The 19787-nt window shown below is 47.3% G+C and overlaps 1 pseudogene; it reads right to left on the minus strand.

Annotated features, from left to right (window-relative positions):
• Window positions 1-1581: 1581 nt before the first annotated feature.
• Window positions 1582-19787, minus strand: part of LOC136163991 (small ribosomal subunit protein eS19-like) — a 49299-nt pseudogene continuing 31093 nt past the window's right edge.

Consider the following 19787-nt stretch of genomic DNA (forward strand, 5'->3'; position numbering starts at 1 on the left):
GATGGAGAAACAAAACAACACAGAGGTCTCTCTCTTTATCTCTCATCCCACTTCCCACTGTTTCCTTTCTCTGCTCCCCCTAAGACAATTACCCATTTACTATCGCCAATTCCTCTTCTCCCCTCCTGCTGGAACTCTAACGTTACTGGCTTTGCTGCCTCACTTCCCTGAAACAGCTTGTGTCAAGACCTCTGAGGACCTACTGTTGCCAAATCTAATGGGTGATTCTCTGACCTCATCTTGTTTGACCTTTTGATGGAGCAGCTCACCCGACCCTCCTGACACACTCCTGGTGTGGACATGCACTCTCCCTCACCGGGTTTTCTTCAACCTCGTTGGCCAATTCTTCACATCTTTCTGACCCTAAACACTGGGACGCACCAGGATTCAGCCCTTGGCCCTTCCCTCTACCACTCCATACTGCCTCATCCAGCTCTCAGGGACTGGATGACTCCTAGAGTTAGATCTCCAGCCCAAAGCTCTCCCCTGAATTGCAAACTTCTATCTGCAACTTACAACGTGACCTCTCTACTTGAACGTCGAATGGACATTCCAGACTTACCATCTTCTATCCCTCCAAAGTGTTTCTCCTGACCTTCTTCATCCTTGAAAAGGACAATTCCAGTTGCTCAGGCGAAACAACCCTTGAAAGTTATCCTTGATTCCTCTCTTCCTCTCATGTCCTGCGTACAATAATTACTAAACCATGTTGGCTTACCTTCAAAATACATCAGAACCCAGTGCTCCTTTTCACTGCTTCTAACATGGTCCAAGCCATGATCATTTCTCACCTGAATTATCGCTGGAGCCTCCTACCTTGTCTCCCTGTCCCTGCTCTCATCTTTACCATCCACTCAAATAACTAAAGAAAACCTTTGAAAGCTCAAGTGAGATCAAATTACTCCTTTGCTCAAAACCCTCCTGTGGCTTCTCATCTCGTATGAAACCAAAGCCTAATTTCTGGGACTTCCCTGGCCGTCCAGTGGTTAAAACTCCTCAATCCCAATGGAGAGGGTGTGGGTTCAATCTCCGGTTGGGAAACTAAGGTCCCACATGCCACTCAGCACCACCCCCTAAAAAAGCCCAAGTGCTTACAATGGCCCACAGGCCTTATATTATCTGGTCTCCACCAAGCCACTGACCTCATCTCTTCCTTCCTATCCACATCCCTCTGCTTCAGCTTCACTGGCCCCTGTTGGATACACTGAGCACATTCTTGTCTTAGGATTTTTTCATTTTCCTGCTCCTTCTTCCTAGGACAGTTTCTCCCAGATTGTCACATGCTCCTTTACTTTTGATGTCACCTTATCGAAGAGGACGTCTCTGATTGCTCTTTATCAAGAAGTGTCAAGCCTACCCCCGCCCCTGTCTCCCTGTCCCCTCAAGTCTTGCTTTACCCTTTCTTCTCAGGGTGGCGGCTCCCAGACACTAGACAGAGAGAGAACAGGGAAGGGCAGGGACCTTGATGCTCTGTCAGTGACGCTGGAACAAAAGCCAAACCCTGGCACTTCTCCAGCCTCACCTCATTTCTTATGTTTCAAGCCGCACAGCTTCCTTGCACATCTCCAGGTGACTTCCTGCTCAGGTATCCTCGTCACTCTCCCCAAACACCTGGAGCGTAGGGAAGGTCAAAAGGAGAGAAGACACCAGCCCATATGTCCTACCAGCCTCCCAGAATCCTTCTCACTGAAATCTATCTTGGCTGAGCCATGCGTTCACCACAAGGAAGGACCCTGAGTCAGAATGACTAGCCAGAGACAACCCAGAAACTAACCCCATTACTATAAGACTGAGACTGTGAGCCACATGGCAGAGTAGTCTTTCTGGGTTCCCTTACCCTGCTGTTCTCAGCCTGGGCGCTTCTTCCCGATAAATTCTCTCCTTTGTCAGCACACATGTCTCCTCAAACAATTCATTTCTGAGTGTTAGACAAGAGCCTGCTCTTGGACCCTGGGAGAGGGTCCTACCATCCTGCAATACCACAGTTTTGCACACCTTCTCCTAGCATTTGTTGATGGTGAGGACCAGTCTGTCTTTCTCCTCTGGTCTGTCTGCCAGCTCCTTAAAGACGCCATGGTGTCTCATCACTCACTTCCACCTCTGATCCCCAATCCTTCACACTAGGTTGGTCCTCAGTATCCATTAGTTTTCCTATGAATGGCTGACTCACAAATCTCACCGTTCACATAGTTCTGGGGTTAGGTGGGACAAGAGAGTCTTCTAGAGCAATTGTCAGCAATGGGGAACTAATTGCCACCACTTACTGGGAGGGACTTTCTACGTGGAATATTTTATTTGCATTTCACAAGAATCCCTTGAGGGAATTCCCTAGCAGTCTAGTGGTTAAGATTTGGTCTTTCAGTGAAAAGTGTACAGGCTCAATCCCTGGCCAGGGAGATAAGATCCTACATGCCTCATGGCCAAAAAACATAGAGCATAAACAGAAGAAGTACTGTAATAAATTCAATAAAAATTTTGAAAACGGAAAAAAAAAATCCTTTGTGAGTGAAACGTAACCATCATCATTTACAGATATGAACACTGAGGTGGTGAACACATGTCACCGGCCTCGCCTTCTGGGGTAGTCCACTCCTCTGAGGGTAAGCCTCCCTGTGAGAGCTCTCCCAGGATCTCTCATTTAATTTAACCCTACATTTACTCTAGGAGGAAGAGGCTGGAGTTCTCACTTCATAGAAGAGGTAAAACCAAGACTTTCCTACAGGCAAATGTGTGAGCATGCTTAGTCACTCACTCACTCTTTGCAACCCCATGCGCTGTAGCCTGCCAGGCTCCTCTGTCCATGGAATTCTCCAGGCAAGAATACTGGAGTGGGTAGTCATGCCATTCTCCAGGGGATCTTCCCAACCCAGGGATCAGACCTGGTCTCCCGCATTGCAGGCAGATTCTTTTCTGTCTGAGCCACAAGAGAAGCCACCAACTTTGGAGTAATTTGTTGTGCAGCCAGAGCTGGGACTAGGGTAAAGCAGGTGAGGAACCCAACTCTGAAAACAAATGCCTCCTAACTCTGTGCCCTGGCTTCCTCATTTGCCTCACCTTAGTCCCAATTTTGTGTCTGTGTTTAGTTGCTATGCCATGCCTGACTCTTTGCAACTCCATGGACTGAAGCCATCCAGGCTTCTCTGTTCATGAGAATTTTTTTTAATTTATTTTTATTAGTTGGAGGCTAATTCCATGAGATTTTTGAGGCAAGAATACTGGAGTAGGTTGCCATTTCCTACTCCAAGTGATCATCCCAATTCAGGGATCAAACTTGCGTCTCTTGTATCTCCTGCTTGTCAGGCAGGTTTCTTACCACGGCGCCACCTTAAGGCAAATCCAGGATTTTAAACACCGTCATGTTGGACTAGGATTCAGATGGAAGAACCAGATGAGAGGAAAGCAAAGCCTACAGTCATGGGGGGAACATCACCTAGAGGAGCTGCCATAGCTCAGACAAGAAGGAAGTTGATATTCCTGGAGTCTAGGATCTTCCTGTCCCTCAGCTCTCAGGGACACCCAGCTTGAGCCTTCTGTCACCCTTCCAAGAGGTATAAAATATGTATCTTAAATGTGGGGCATGCTGGGAAAGATGTCTTGGGCTTAAAAAGTCAACAGTTGGATCTACACAGAGCTGACTTGTTGGGACGGGTCAACCAAGGAGCAGGACGGGACACTGAGCAAAAGCTTCTGGGGTAAATTTCTGGCTCCTGGTGAGTGCCAGCAGCTCTTCCCAGAAGCCTCACCTCCCCAGGTGTGCATCCCAAACACAGGAAGCTACAGCAGAAACCGGGTTTCTTACAGCCTGTGCTGAATGCAAATAAATTTCAATTGTGTGGAAATGCAGCAGCTTGACTCCTTAGTTTAAGAAATATTTTTAAAAAAGAAAAACAAAACTGTAGCACTTCCCAGAAATGTTCAAGATGCAAAAAGAAAGCATGCAAATGTGCTGGGTGTACTAGAAGGGAAGCATCTCTCTGTCCCCAAGGCTTAGATAGTCCCACCTTCCAAAGAAGGAGGCCCAACTCAAACACGTAGTGGAGGCCAGTGGCTCAGAAATGCCAGCAACAATGACTGACACCCCTTAACTTAACACTGCTTTTCTACAGCACCCCAGTCCCTCTGGAGGTCTGGCTCAGACACAACAATGATCAGGGTCTCCATATTAAAAAAACAAAAAACATTACATGTAGGACATGTAGGACAAATGATTTCAGATTTGGGATTAAATGTACAGAGGTATTGTAGGGCTTCCCTGGTGGCTCAGTGGTAAAGAATCCTCAGGAGAGCGTAGGGACCACACTTCAGACTTGTCCCACCTGAGAGGAGAGGGATGGGGAAGATGTCCTCCCATGTCCCTTGACTTCTGGTGAACCCCAGGACAAAGCCCTGGAATGGGGGTGGCTGCCTGCACATGGATGTTCCTGGCAAGTATGGGCAGGGTCCCAGCAGGGCCTCCTCCACTGGCCTTCCTCATCCAGACAACCAGCCCTAGGCAACAGAGCAAAACCCCAACAACTTGCTCCTCCAGAAATGTAGACCTGAGCCAAAGTTGACGAGGGGAAGTGGTGCAGCCCAGTGGGGTAGACATGGGCTCTGGAGTCAGCCAAACCTGGGGACGACCCCTGCCCAAGTTGTATGACTTCTGGCGAGTTACTGAAATTCCCAGCATCCTCCTAGTAACCTAATGACCACAGTTTCTGCCCACAGGGTGCTAGGGGGAATCCCCTGAGGCTTTCTTATCCAGGAATTTCTCTAACACTCAACTATGTCAGCATCTTTTGCCTCCACATCCAACTCTTCTGTGCAGCTCTGCACACAACTCACTTCACACACATGAAAAACATAAGCTGCCTAGAAATCCATACCTGTTCTACTTGAGAAGATCTGGGAGGACAGTCCTGAGCTTCCACAGGGAACATAGAGGGAGACAAGCAGTGTCTAGGTATAATATCAACCCCCCGGGCTCCAACAGAGAAAAGATGGCAGCCCACTGCGGGCTGAAAGAGGACTTTAGAACTTCTTTTTATCCTCATTTGTTGTTGTTTAGTTGCTCAGTCGTGTCCGACTCTTTCGCGACCCCATGGACTGTATGGTCCGCCAGACTCCTCTGTCCATGGAATGCTCCAGATAAGAATTCTCCAGACGGGAGTAGCTTGCTATTTCCTTTTCCAGGGGATTTTCCTGACCCAGGGATCAAACCCACATCTCCTGCATTGGCAGGTGGGTTCTTTACCCCTGAGCCATATACTCCTTTTATTTTTAAATTTCTGGCTGCTTCACACAGCTTTTGGGATCTTAGTTCCCCAACCAGGAATCAAACCCAGGCCCCCAGCAGTGAAAGACCAGAATCCTAACCGCTGAACCACCAGGGAATTTCCCAGTTACCCTTTTAAAAGTTGGTTTTGCTTTTGTTTCATAACAACCATAATAGAATTGTGCAAGTGCATAATTTATGCATAAATAAGATACAGATCTTAGGGTGTGTGCTCAAAAATATCTTATTAGTGTGTGATCCAATAAGTTTGGAGAGACTTGGAATAGATCTTTCTTCCTTGGCCTGGATGACACACATCTGGCCTCTTTCCTCTCTGGACTCTCAAAACACCCCACCCTGCCTTTAGTCTCATGCTCTCTTCATAGAGTTACCTCTTGCTGCAATTCAGTTCCTAACCTCTCAGAGTTTATAAAGAAAAGTGTAACTTGTGGGGACTTCCCTGGTGGTCCAGTGGCTGAGACTCCGCACTCACAATGCAGGTGGCCTGGGCATGATTCCTGGTCAGGGAACCAGATCCCACTGTATCCCTCACACCACAACTAAGACCTGTTATGAAACAAATAAATAGACACACCTGTTTTTTAAGTGTGAGACGTCCCTGGTGGTCCAGTGGTTGAGATTTGCCAGCCAGTGCAGGGGATAGGGGTTCGATCCCTGATCCTGGAGGATCCCACATGCCTCGGGGCAACGAAGTCCAAGAGGTGCAGCTACTGAGCCCGCATGCCCTAGAGCCCATGCTTGGCAACAAGAGAAACCACCATAATGAGAAGCCCGCCCACCGCAACTAGAGAGTAGCCCCCACTCACCACAACTAGTGAAAGCCCACTGGCAGCAACAAAGACCCAGCGTAGCCAGAAATTAAAAATAAATTTTTTTAATTGGAAAAAAATGTGTAACTTGTTACTTGTATGATCAACACAGGAGGCCCGATCTCGCCCCTTCCCAGACTTAGATCTCCTTTTCTAGGCCCTTTTGCCAACCCCATTATCACATTTCACACCCATTGTTTCCTGCATCAGAAACTATCTGGGTCTTCCTGTCGGTGACCACAGACCAAGCCCAGTTTCCAAGATCAGTTTCCAGGAGCCCACCCACTTCCTGAGTCATCTCCCCTGGTTCCTGTTCCCTGACTAGTGCTCCAGCCAGACCATGCCTTTGCAGTCCCCGGAGCAGACCCTGAGTTTCCACCTCTGCTCCTTTTCTGGAGGTTGCCTCGCCCCAGCCCTATAGGTCTAAAATCCCATCTGACTCCGAGTCCCAAAGCAGTGGCTCCATCTACCTTGATGCTTCCCTGGAGCCTCCAGCCTCCAGCCTCCAGCAAACATCTTCCAGTGCCCCCCAGAAACTACCTGCAAGGCCCCAGCAAGACGTCCCAGGTGCTGCTTTGGGTCAGGACTGGTTGCATGTTTTGTGGGCTCAGAGTGTGTGTGTGCGCGTGTGCAAGTACTCTGTTGTGTCCGACTCTTTGTGACACTATGTACTATAGCCCACCAGGCTTCTCCGTCCATGGGATTTCCCAGGCAAGAATACTGGATTGAGTTGCTATTTCCTCTTCCAGGGGATCTTCCCAGCCCAGGAATTGAACCGGCATGTCGCGTCTCCTGCATTGGCAGGCAGATTTTTTACCACTGTGCCACATGGGAAGCCCTGTGAGCTCAGTACAAAAGGAAAATAGAGCAGCCCCTGTTCAAAAAAAAAGAAAAAGTATCATTAAAGGTACTAAAATATAAAGTTTTTCTTCTCTGCTGAAAGCTCTTTCTTGACCTGTCATGGTGTTTATTTTTTTCTTTTAAAAATTGGAGTGTAATGGCTTTACAATATATGCAGTAAAGTGAATCAGCTGTATGTTAACATATATCCCCTCTTTTTTTTTTTATTTCCTTCACAATCTGGTCATCACAAATGCATTAAGTAGAGTTCCCTGTGCTATACAGTAGGTTCTCATTAGTTATCTATTTTATACATAGTATCAGTAGCGTTAGAGGATGAGATGGCTGGATGGCATCACCAATGCAATGGGCTTGATGAACTTGGGCAAACTTTGGAAGATGGTGAGGGACAGGAAGGCCTGGCATGCTGCCGTCCATGGGGTCACAAAGGGTCAGACATGACTGTGCAACTGAACATCAATAATGTATATATGTTGGGCTTCCCTGGTGGCTCATTGGTAAAGAATATACCTGACAATGCAGGAGACAAGGGTTTGACCCTGATCCAGAAAGATCTCACGTGTGTCAGAGCACCTAAGCCAGTACATCACAATTACTGAGCCTGTGCTCTAGAGCCTGCAAACCACAACTACTAAAGCCCATGCCTAGAGCCCGTGCTCTGCAACAAGAGAAGCCACCACAGTGAGAAGCCTGTGCACCACAACCAGAGTGTTGCCCTAGCTTGTTATAGCTAGAGAAAGTCCAGGCAGCAACAAAGACCCAATGCAGCAATAAATAAATAATTTTAAAAAATCGTGCGTATATGTCAATCCCAATTCATCCCATCCCTGCCTTCCCCCCTTGGTATCCATATGCTTGTTTTCTACGTCTGTGTCTCTATTTCTGCTTTGCAAATAAGATCATCTATATATCATGGTGCTTTTGTTTTCTGTTTAGTGTTATTGGTCCCTCAGGCTTGGGGATATTGATGGCAGATGCTCACAGGCATCCAGCCAACCTGCTCTCCTCCACTGGGTGCTCACACATCACTGATTGTCTGATTCCCCTCCCACCATAGCTGCTTGATCAGCATGGAGAGCCATGCATCTCCCTTCCTGCGGGCCTGTGCTCTGACCCCTGGCAGACAGGTGATCCTAAGGGGGATGTGCGAGGTACATGGATCAGGGGAGAGCAAGAGCCCTGCCCGAGCTGAGTGGCCCATGATACCAGCCCAGGAGAGAGATGGCCGCCCCCATCCCCTGTCTTGAGACACAGCAGGGCCCATATGCCCAGAACCCTCCACCAGGGCTGAGAGGGGCGGTGGTTTCTGGGCAGAGGTGAGAAACGGAGTTGGGGGAGCTTAGGACACAGGTAGTCGGAGGAGGGGGCAACCAAAACCACATCTCAGGGAGGAGGAGGTGTGGTATGTGAGGCAAGGCTCCAAGCCACTGGGACATGCTTCACTGTCTCACTAGACTTCACTTACAAAACAGAAACTCAAAGGGACTTCTCTGGTGGTCCAGTGGTTAAGACTGCCCACCACTGCAGGGGATGAAGGTTCAATCCCTGGTCCAGGAACAATGCCACAAGGCAACTAAGCCTGCATGCCATAACTAGAGAGAAGCCCATGGGCCACAACTAAGACACTATGCAAAAAAAAAAAAAAAAAAAGACACTATGCAGCCAAAAATAAATTTTAAAATTTTTTAAAAAGCAGAGGGCCCAAGCCCAATCTCTGCTCAGAGAACCAAGATCCCACACACGACGGGGCACAGCCATAAAATTTTTTTTAATTAAAAAAAGAACTCAAAGACAAAATTATTAAAAACTTCATGTACCCTCATGTTCATTACAGTATTATTCACAATAGACAGGATATGAAAACAACCTAAGCGTCCATCAACAGATGAATAAAGAAAATGTGGTCTCTGTCTATCTACCCCTATCTATCTATAGATAGATGGAATATTACTCAGTCATAAAAAGAATGAAATCTTGCCATTTGCAACAGCGTGGATGACCCTTGAGGGCATTATGCCAAGTGAAATGAGTTAGATAGGTAAAGGCAAATACTGTATGATCTCACTAACACATAGATTCCAAAGCAAAAAAAAAAACAAAAAAAACCCACAAAACTGATCTCACACATACAGAGAACAGACTGGCCAGAGGTGGGACAGTGCGGGAGTGGAGTGGGAATGTGGGTGGGAGGAATGAGTAAAGTTAAACTTTCAGCTATAAAATAAATAAGCCATGGGAATGTACAGCATAGTCACTGTAGTTAATAATACTGTATTACATATTTGAAAGTTGATAAAGGTCTTAAGATTCTCATCTCAAGATAAAAAACTAGTAACAAAGAACAATGATGTTAACTAGACTTAGCGTGGTGAACATTCTGCAATATATACAAAGACAGAATCATTATGAAACTAACATGCATCACCTGAAACTAACATAATGTTATATGTCAGTTATATCTCAACTTAAAAATAAATTTGAAACTTCAAGACAATGTACAGCAGAGCACTAAACCCCCAACACAGGACCCTTCTGACCACGGGGCCCGTGACTGCCCTGGTCTCACACCCATGAGCTGGGCCCTGTTTTAGGATATGATTATCAATACATATTATGTGTATCAAATTTCTCTGCAAAGTCAGTGTTTCCTCAAGTGCTGTTCACACCGTGGCTGACACACAAGATACCGTAAGGTGATATGTGAGCTGGTATTTTAGGGACTTCCCTGGCTGTTCAATGGTTAAGGGGGTGCAGGTTCCATCCTAGGTTGGGGAACAAGATCCTGCATGCTGTACGGCCACATTTTATAGTTTTCATTTATTGTAATGGGTATTAGAAAAATTATGACTATCACATTCAGTCTATAATTTTGCAGTGATACTGCCTTGGTTCAGGCTGCTATAGGAAAAAAAAAACCACCATAAACAGAGTGGCTTACCAACAACAGAAATTTATTTAAGATATTTGTTTTTACTATTTCTTTGTTTGGTTGCTCCAGGTCTTGGTTGCAACATGCAGGATCTTTGATCCTTGCTGTAGCACGTGGGATCTCATTCCCTGACCAGGGATTGAACCTCTGCCCCTGGCATTAGGAGGCCAGAGTCTTAGCCACTGGACCACCAGGGAAATCCCTAGACTGTGAATTCCTTACAGTCATGCATGGCTTGTCTACACATCTCCTTCACTAGCTCCATCAGCCTCCCCCAGCCCTTCCTTTAGGGGCAGCCAATGCTAAATAAATGAATAAGCCAATCAATCAGTGGAAAGTTGGACACCCAGAGGTGAAGCCTCTCCTTCGAAATTTTCATTTGCAGAACTTCCTCTGATTAGTCAACGTACATAGTATTCATCTACACATTTTAGAAAACAATTGCCAAAGAAATTAATTCCTTTAAAATATACAGAGGTTGTTTTGGGGTAACCTGCCTGTCTCCCTTTTTTGGGTCCTCTCTATGACCACCAAATTCAAAAACTTGCCTGGTGACAATCATAGCATAATGCAAAGTGCCATGGGCTCCCAGTTAGCCTGGAAGCTGTGTCCTGTGGGTGTTCAGAGATGATGCTTTGTGATGTGTATTTCCTCGGGTGGGTGGGTTAGCTTGTACAGCTCTCAGGACTAGAAATTGTCAGTTGATATCCTTGGGAGGGGGCTTCCCAAGTGGCTCAGTGGGTAAAGAATCTGCCTGCAATGCAGAAGACAGGTTCGATCCCTAGGTTGGGAAGATCCCCTGGAGGAGGGCATGGCAACCCACCCCAGTATCCTTGCCTGGAGAATCTCATGGACAGAGGAGACTGATGGGCTATAGTACATAGGGTTGCAAAGAGTCAGACACAACTGAAGCGACTAGCCATGCACGTACCCTTGGGAGGTCCTCAATGAAGAAATGGCCAAAGCCTTATCACCAAAAGTTGTCAGCCCTTAGAGGAATGATCTCCAGCTTCACTTTTCAACCAAATCTCACCTTGTCAAACAGCAGAGCCACAAATTTTTTTAAAAGGACCAAGACTGAAATGTCACCCATGACAAATATTTTGGAAGCAAGTTCTTTGAAAATGGAGAAAAATGAGAAACACATTCTTGCTGGTTATAGATCAAAGTCACCACCTACAGCTTCACTGTTCTTTGCCAGGTGACCTTTTTTTTTTTTGAATTATTATTCATATATGTTTATATGGGTAATTTTCTGTTGATTTTTAATCAATGACAGAAAGGACATTCCTGGCATGCTGTTTTCAATCTCCTGGAACATATCACTAGTATTCTCTTTATTTTTTTAGGAAAAACTTTATTTTGAAGTTTCAAGGCAAGCATCTTGAGTGAACTGGCACGTTTCAGAGCTTACTCATTACATAAAAGAGATGGATTAACAGGACTTCCCTGGTGGTTCAGTGGCTAAGACTCCATGTTCCCAATGCAGGGGGCCTGGGTTTGATGCCTGGTCAGGTAACTAGATTCAACATGCAGCAACTAAGGATCCAGCATGTCTCAACTAAGAAGAACCCACATGCTGCAACTAAGACCTGGCACAGCTAGAGAAATAAATACTTTTAAAAAGAGAGAGAGATGGATTTACACGATCATTGTGAAAATTCAAACATTACTGATATGGGTGACTTAGAAAATGAAACTGCCCCCACAATTATGCTTTCTAGATATAATCAGTGTTTCTAGTCATTGGTACATTCTTCCAGATTTGTCTGTGCTTATGTGTACATACAGTTCATAAAGATCTACCATGTGAGAGGACGTTTTGAAATGATTCCCTAGTAGTCCAGTGGTTGGGACTCTGAGCTTCCACAGCAGGGGCATGGGTTCAATCCTGGTTAGGGAACTATTAATAGAATCCCTCATGCTGTGAGCCATGGCCAAATAAATAAATAATTAAATAAAATGATTCATCAGATTCGTATTTTTGTCAGACTCAGTAGAATGCTGTAATTCTGAGAGTCTGCTAAATCTGACATTTTCCTTATCACCACAGGGCAGAAAAGTTGATTTTCACAAACTCCCAGGAAATGGCCACCTCTTCTCTGAGACCATCCCATGCTCACTGCCCACACCCCACAGCCTGTCTGCCTACCCCAGCTGTGGGCTCTGCTGTTGATCCCCCCGGGCCTGACCGGGCCCACCCACCTGGCCTAAAAGGTGAGCCTCAGCATGCATGCTAAGTTGCTTCAGTCTTGTCCGACCCTTTGTGACCCTATGGACCATAGCCCACCAGGCTCCTCTGTCCATGGGATTCTCCAGGCAAGAATACTGGAGTGAGTTGCCATGCCCTCCTTCAGGGGATCTTCCTGACCCAGGGATCAAACCTGCACCTCTTATGTCTCCTGCATTGGCAGGTGGGCTCTTTACCACTAGCACCACATGGGAAGCCTCTTTAAGGTGAGGCCAGGCAGATCCAGTTTATCCACTGACCCCTAACCTCACAGGGAAACTTTGCATCCCAGGGAAAAAAATTAATTTGCTCCAAAGTATACAAAAAAAAAAAAAAACAAAAAACCCTGTGTAATCAAAATGAATACAAGTTTAATTAAATGCCTACAAAGTGAACCATTATGTCAGCTACATTAACTGGTAAATTTAGTATTTATAATAATTTCATTACATTTGAAAAATGAAAGTAGTATTTTCTCCTCTGCAACAGTGTGTGGAGATCACCAAGAAATAATATGTGCTGTTCATATCCTACTATTTTAAAAAGCAAAATTATTAAAGCCAGTTAAAAACACTTTGCAATAAAAAATATATACAGCATATATGTGAGTATGTTATATGTATACATATGCATACACCTATCATAGTCACTGTGGGTTGTATTTAACATGTTTAATATGTTATTTTTCAAATTTATCTATTTTTGGCTGTGCTGGGTCTTTTTTGGTGTGTGGAGCTTTTCTCTAGTTGCGGTGCACTGGCTTCTCATTGCGGTGGCTTCTCTCATTGCAGAGCATGGGTTCCAGGGCACTCTGGCTTCACTAGTTTTCACATAGGGGCTCAGTTGTTGTGGCTCCTGGGCTCTAGAGCACAGACTCAATAGTTGTGATGCACAGGCTTAGTTGTTCTGCAGCATGCGGGATCCTCCTGGATCAGGGATGTAACCCACGTCTCTTGCATTGGCAGGTGGGTTCTTTACCACTGAGCCACCACGGCAGTCCTTGATATGTTATTGAACAGTCTTTAAATGTAAGCACAGGGCCCAGAGATCACCCAGGTCTTCATGAGGCGCAGACCACCCGCAAGGAGCATTGTGCTCAGTCAGCATCTCTTTCTGCAGGCGAGAGATAGGAGGAATCCAGAGGAAGTTCTTGAATCATCTCTAAAAATAGTCCCTATCATGTGGGGCAGGATATTAATGGTCTGGGAATCAAGAAATTCAGAGGCAGAGTTTAGAAAACTGGCAAAAATGGAATCCCACAGCCTAAAACGGGGTCCTCAAGTCTCCGTTGGCCTTCTTGAAAAATGTCAATTTCTTTCATTAGAGCCAGTGCCTTTATTGGCCTAGATCCCCACTGAACCTCAGTGAAAATTCAGAAGAAAATTGCTTTTATTGTCTTTTTTAAAATTCTAATGCAACGTGTGTAATAAAAAGCATACTTTTTTTTTTTTTTGATTGCACTAGGTCTTGGTTGTGGCACATGGAGTCTTTATTGACGCATGCAGTTGAGGCATGTGGGCTCTAGTTCCCTGACCAGGGATCAAACCCTGGGCCCCCAGCATTGGAAGCATGGAGTCTTAGCCACTGAACCACCAGGAAAGTGTTAAAAGCATACATCAAGGGTATGGCCAAATGACTTATTACCTAGATGGTAGATAGACAGATTAGACAGATAGATAGACAGACGATAGGTCCCTCTCCCTAGGTTTGCACCATCCAGATCACCACTGACTATTTCAGAAGTCTCCCTCTGCTCCCTCCCAGGTCAAATCCTTCTATCCAAGGTAACCTCCATTCAGATTCCATCATAGATTAGTTTTGCCTGTTCCTGAATTTCATATACATGGGGATGTCTTGCTCAACATGACATCTATGAGATTTGTCTCTCTGTCTGAGACTGAGTATAGGCCTTTCGGGTGTTCAGAGTCATAGGTTTGCATGTAGCCCCACACACCTATTACCGCCTGTCCCACTGTCCCTTCCGAGACCATGCAAAAATCTCCCACCTTCCTCCTCCCTGTATAAATGGACAAACAAAAGTCCATTTTTTACAAGGCAAATATAATTTTTTTCCTAAGTACAAAAATTATGCATGCTCATTTTAAAAAGAAAGAAATTCTAGCCTTGAGAATCTTGCGTGGCTTAATAGATCTGCTGGCCAGTGACCTTTGACCTGTGTAGCCTGGCTCTGAAAAAACAGCTGGGTCAGTCACATTCTGCATCTCAGGAATGTGACCTCTTGAACTCAGAGGGAAGTTGCATTTACCAGTGATGCTGGTCCCACCTGGACTGTGTGTGGTGCCACTTGGACCCTCCTCCAGGACCAAGGGGCCTATTTCCCCAGGTGCCACGCTTCTTGTCCCCAATTCAGGACAGCTCTCAGAGGCCAGCCCAGGAGAGTAAAATCTGTCACTGCTTCCACTTTTCCCCCTTCTTTTTGCCATGAAGTGATGAGACCAGAGGCCATGATATTAGTTTTTTGAATATTGAGTTTCAAGACAGCTTTTTCACTCTCCTCTTTCACCTTTATCAAGAGGCCCCATGCCCCAAGATTCTCTAAACATTCCCACGTCTTCACCTTTGCTTCTACCCACTCTACATGCTGAGGTCCAACTCTTTTACCAGCCCTTCTCCAAACCCTTCTGAGAATCCCTAGGCCAACGTCACAGTATTTTCTTTGTATAATGACAATAGCATTTGCCATTAGCTGCCTTGTGCTAAGCCTTAACTAGATGAACTAGCTACAAAAATGTCTCTTTGGTTTAAAAAAAAAAAGTGAGTGGCATGTCCTCAAGGCTTGGTAACTTGTAAAATGCCTCTCATTCCTCCAACTTGGAGAAACTTATCATTCCTATAGATGAGTCAGTAGAGGGGAGAGTTAATTGATTGGCTTAGATTTGAGGAAAATGCAGAGAAATGATTTGTGTCACCTGGCAGTCCCTCTTCTGGGATGAGCAAGCCTAAATGGAGACCCCACACAGTGCTGTCCCAGGAAAGCCCTCCAACATCCCCCCACTTTTCCAAGGTGGAGGAGGGGATGGGGAGACGGTCCCTCTGCACAGCGCTAAGGGCCACTCACAGGACTGTTTCCCCTCCCCCACCTCCACCCCCCGGAGAGAGGCGGGAGACAAGGACTCCCACACAAGGTCCCCATTGACACTTGTGGCCAAGTCGGGGCTGGGTGCCATGGAAACCTCTCTTGGGAGTGGAGAGGGAAAGCAATAACCCAGGCCTCCCACACTGAGCCCATTGTCCCCTGAGCTGACCTCCCTCAGTGGGCTCTTATCACTCTTCCCCCCTGCCAGGCCTCGGCTCCAGGCTCCCCACTTCCCCTCTCCCCCACCCCGTGCTGGCCCCCGGGGAGCCACCACACATCCTGCTCTCCCTACACACACCCGGTGAAACCCAAGGCAGCCCAGCAGTGAGGCCAGGGAGCTCATTTCCCAGCCAGCCTGAGCCCTGTGAGTGCAGGAGATGCCAGGCAGAGAGGCCCGGGAGGCTGGCAGGTCACAGCACTACAGTCTCTGTCCTCTGGTTGGGGCAGTTTTATGCCCAGAGTGTGCCAACTGCTGTGTCCTGTTGGCCTAGAGGAGGAAGACCAGACTCCGGAACTGGCCTTGGGGCACTAGAATAAACCCATCTGGGCCACCCAGGCCCGGGCTCGGCTGAGGCCCAGCCCACTGTCTTCTCCTCACCTGAACCTTGAAAGCTGCTCCGGAAGCTGCTCCCTGGTTGTCACTCCTCCCATCACCTCCCTCCCAGGGCTCCTGGAGGCCTAGGCCTAGCTGCACGAATTCTGAATCTGAAAAGAGGCCTGAGGGGTTCCCCTGGTGGCTCAGTGGTAAAGAATCCACCTGCCAATCCACAAGTGTCAATGGGGACATTGTGTGAGAGTCCTTGTCTCCCGCCTCTCTCCGTGGGTTCCAACCCTGATTCTAGAAGATTCCACATGCGGCGGAGTGCCGCCCCTTAGCCCGAGTGCCACCACTACTGAGCCTGCAGTCTAGGGCCAGGGAGCTGCAACTACTGAGCCCATGGGCCACAACTACAGAAGCCTTAGCGCCTGTGCTCCACAACAAGAGCAGACACTGCAATGAGAAGCCCAGCTACTGCAACTAGAGAGTAGCCCCCGCTCACCACAACTAGAAAAAAGCCCATGCAGCAGTCAAAAAATAAATTTTTTTTAAAATAAATTTTTAAAAAATAAGTGAAAAATAGAAAGAGGCCAAGAAGGGCTTCCCTGGTGTCTCAGTGGTAAAGAATTCCCCTGCAATGCAGGAGCCGCAGGAGACCTAGGTTCAATCCCTGGGTCGGAAAGATCCCCTGGAGGAGGGCATGGCAACCCACTCCAGTATTCTTGCCTGGAGAATCCCATGGACAGAGAAGCCTGGCAGGCTATAGTCCATGGGGTCGCAGAGTTGGATATGGCTGAGAACTCACGCACACATAGACAAAAACCCAAAGCCCTTAGCATGGGTTATATGGTTCTTTAAAAAGAGGCCTGAGAAGTCTGTGCCCCTCCCCTCTCCATCCCCATTCACCACCTTACAGAGAAGAAGCTGCTGCTGGAGAGGGGACGGGACTTACCCAGATCCCAGAAGCCTGCCTCTCGCTCCATCCAACACTGGCTTACCACATGGGCCGCTTAGTCCTGCTGGGACCAGGTGTCCAGCAGATCCCTGGAGACAAAAACACCCCCAGGGGTTGGAAGGCCCCAAGTCAAGTCAACTCAATCCAAAGTGGGAGTGTCAACAACTTCCCTCATAGCTCAGTCAGTAAAGAATCTGCCTGCAGTGCAGGAAACCTGGGTTCAATCCCTGGGTCGGGAAGATCCCCTGGAGAAGAAAATGGCAACTCGCTCCAGTATTCTTGCCTGGAGAATCCCATGGACAGAGGAGCCTGCAGGGCTACAGTCCATGGGGTCGCAAGAGTTGGACATGACTTGGCGATTAAACCATGAACAACAACTAGAAGACAGAACTTGATGACTACAGCACCCCTTCTCACCAGCTGTCACTTGAGTGACATAATAATATAACCAACAAGGGCACCGCCTTCAGGCAAAACCCTTGAAGCCCTCAGGCAGGGGCTGGAGAGAGGTGTCCAGATGGGCAACAGAGGATCCTGGGCTTCAGATGGGTGCGGGGGCACGGGGAAGCTTCAATTCCAGCTGGAAACCTGGAAGAGGCGAGGTAACCTCCGTGAGCCTCAGCTATACCATCAGTAAAAAAGAGCAGGAAAAACTTGACATAGGACTTCCCTGGTGGTCCAGTGGCTAAGACTCGGAGCTCCCAAAGCAGGGGGCCTGGGGTTCCATCCCTGGTCAGGAAACTAGATCACACATGCTGCAACTAAGACGTGACACAGCCTGATGAACAAATAAACATTAAAAAATGAAAACCAAAACTTTTGGCACACCTTACTAGAACGTGGTAAGGACTTGACAGGAGGGTAAAGAGTGCACGCTAAGTCGCCTCAGTCACATCTGTCTCTTTGCGACCCAATGGACTATAGCCTGCCAGGCTTCTCTGTCCCTGGGATTCTCCAGGCAAAGATACTGGAGTGGGTCGCCATGCCCTCCTCCAGGGGATATTCCCAACCCAGGGGTTGAACCTGCATCTCTTATGTCTCCTGCCTTGGCAGTGGGGTTCTTTATCACTAATGCCACCTGGGAAGCCCAGCAGGGCACAGAGAGCACACTGGAGGAATGGACCAGATGCTTCTATTATCCATTTGACAACCTTTAACCCCCACAACTCTGGGGACTGCGTCGGGTGCTTGGGGCTAAAAGAGCCACAGGGAGCAAGGGACAGCCATCAAGTCAACCCCCAGAGAGGCCCAGCTCCCCAGAGGCAGGAGTCCCTGAGGGAGAACGAGGCAGCAAATGATGGGGTGGCCGGGAGCATGTGGTCCCCGGCACGAGACCCCCCCTAACATTCCCACTGGGGTTTTACATGGGGTGGCTGGTTAGTTCCTGGAATGTCCAAGAAAAACAAACTGGTTATTCTGAGTGAAATTGCAGCCTGGCTAAGGCGGGTGGGTCTGCTTTAAATTAAACACAGCGTTGCTGAGATTCTTTTCATTTCGTGGCCACTGCTGATCAGCAGAGACGTTACCTCACCTCACCTTCCTGCTCTGAGATGGGGAGGCTGACAGGGAGTGGTTCTGGGGCTGGGACGAGCTGGAGGAGGCTAAGAGGCACTTCCCCTTCGGGTTCCTGGGAGTCAGAGGTGGGAAGCTCACCCTCCTCCAACAACTCTAGGGCTGGGGGTTCTGAAATGTGGGAGCACAGGGATGATCTTAAGTGCATTCAACTTTGTCCTTGATATTTAGCTGAGGAATTATGGCATTTGCAAATACACTGCTTTCCCAGGAGTACTTGAAAAAAACTTGGCGGCAGTTTTACAAGTCCAAGGTTGGTCCCTTTCAAACATTTAGGCACTGGGTGGACGCACCTCCTGGCTCCTCCTAGGACTCCAGCTGCTTTAGCTGGCAAGCTGATGGAGAGGCCAGCATCCTCATGGGGTGCCTTGGTTAAGGGTGGAGTTACATTCTGGTTTTGGAAGGTGCTTTTGACCAGCCTTGCCATCTCGTGGAGTCCTAGAAAATTCCAGAGTGTTGGAGTCAGGCAGACCTGAGTGTGTAAGTACCAGACCCCTAGATAAAGATTGCCTAATGTTAGACCTAGAATGTGTGCGTGCTTAGTCAGTCAGTCTTTGCAACCCCGTGGACTGTAGCCTGCCAGGCTCCTCTGTCAATGGGATTTCCCAGGAAAGAATACTGCAGTGGGTTGCCATTTCCTTCTCAGGGGATCTTCCTGACCCAAGAGTTGAACTGGAGTCTTCTGCGTCTCCTGCATTGGCAGGCGGATTCTTTACCACTGCACCACTGAGAAACTCTAAACCTTGAATAGACTCATCCTTAAAAATGGCAATAAGAGCAGAATTCCCTGGGGGTCCAGTGGTTAGGACTCCATGTTTCCAGGGCCAAAGGCCCCCAGTTCAGTCCCTGATTGGCAAAAAAATAAAAACAATACAATAAAATGGGGGAACTTCCCTGGTGGCCCAGTGGTTAAGACTATGTTGCCAATGCAGGGGCCCAGGTTCAATCTCTGGTCAGGGAACTAGATTCTACATGAGCAACTAAGAGTTTGCAAGGTGCAACTAAAAGATCCTGCGTGTCACAACTAAGACCTGGCACAGCCAAATAAATAATAAATAAATATTAAAAAGTAATAAAATAAAATGGGAACAAGGGAACCTACTTCTCAGGGTTGTTACATGAGTTAAATGAAAATGCGTGCTTAATGTTCTTTTGTTTCAAATTAAATGTATCCCTAGTTTTTTGGTTGTAAGAAATAGAAACTCCCTCAAGCTGCTGTATGTAAAAGGGAAGCTTTTTCTATGGAATTCAGGGACTGTCATGAAAACAGGCCCCCAGTCCCTCTCAGAGAGCTGAAACTAGGACCTGAAAATGGATTTACATTGTTCCTCATCCTGCTTCGTCTCCACATGTGCTTGGGTGGCCGCTTCTTGGGGTCTCAGAGCATCTCCTCTCCCTGCAGACCACCTTTCAAAGAGAAAGGTGTTTACTCACCAGCCTTGGCTTGACATCATTTCCTCATGCTAGGTCCATAGTCAGGGCTCAGTAAAGAATAGCCAGTTTCTACTATGGTGTTGGAGA

The sequence above is a fragment of the Muntiacus reevesi genome, chromosome 3 (genome assembly GCF_963930625.1).
Source record: "Muntiacus reevesi chromosome 3, mMunRee1.1, whole genome shotgun sequence".
In the NCBI taxonomy this organism is placed as follows: domain Eukaryota; kingdom Metazoa; phylum Chordata; class Mammalia; order Artiodactyla; family Cervidae; genus Muntiacus; species Muntiacus reevesi.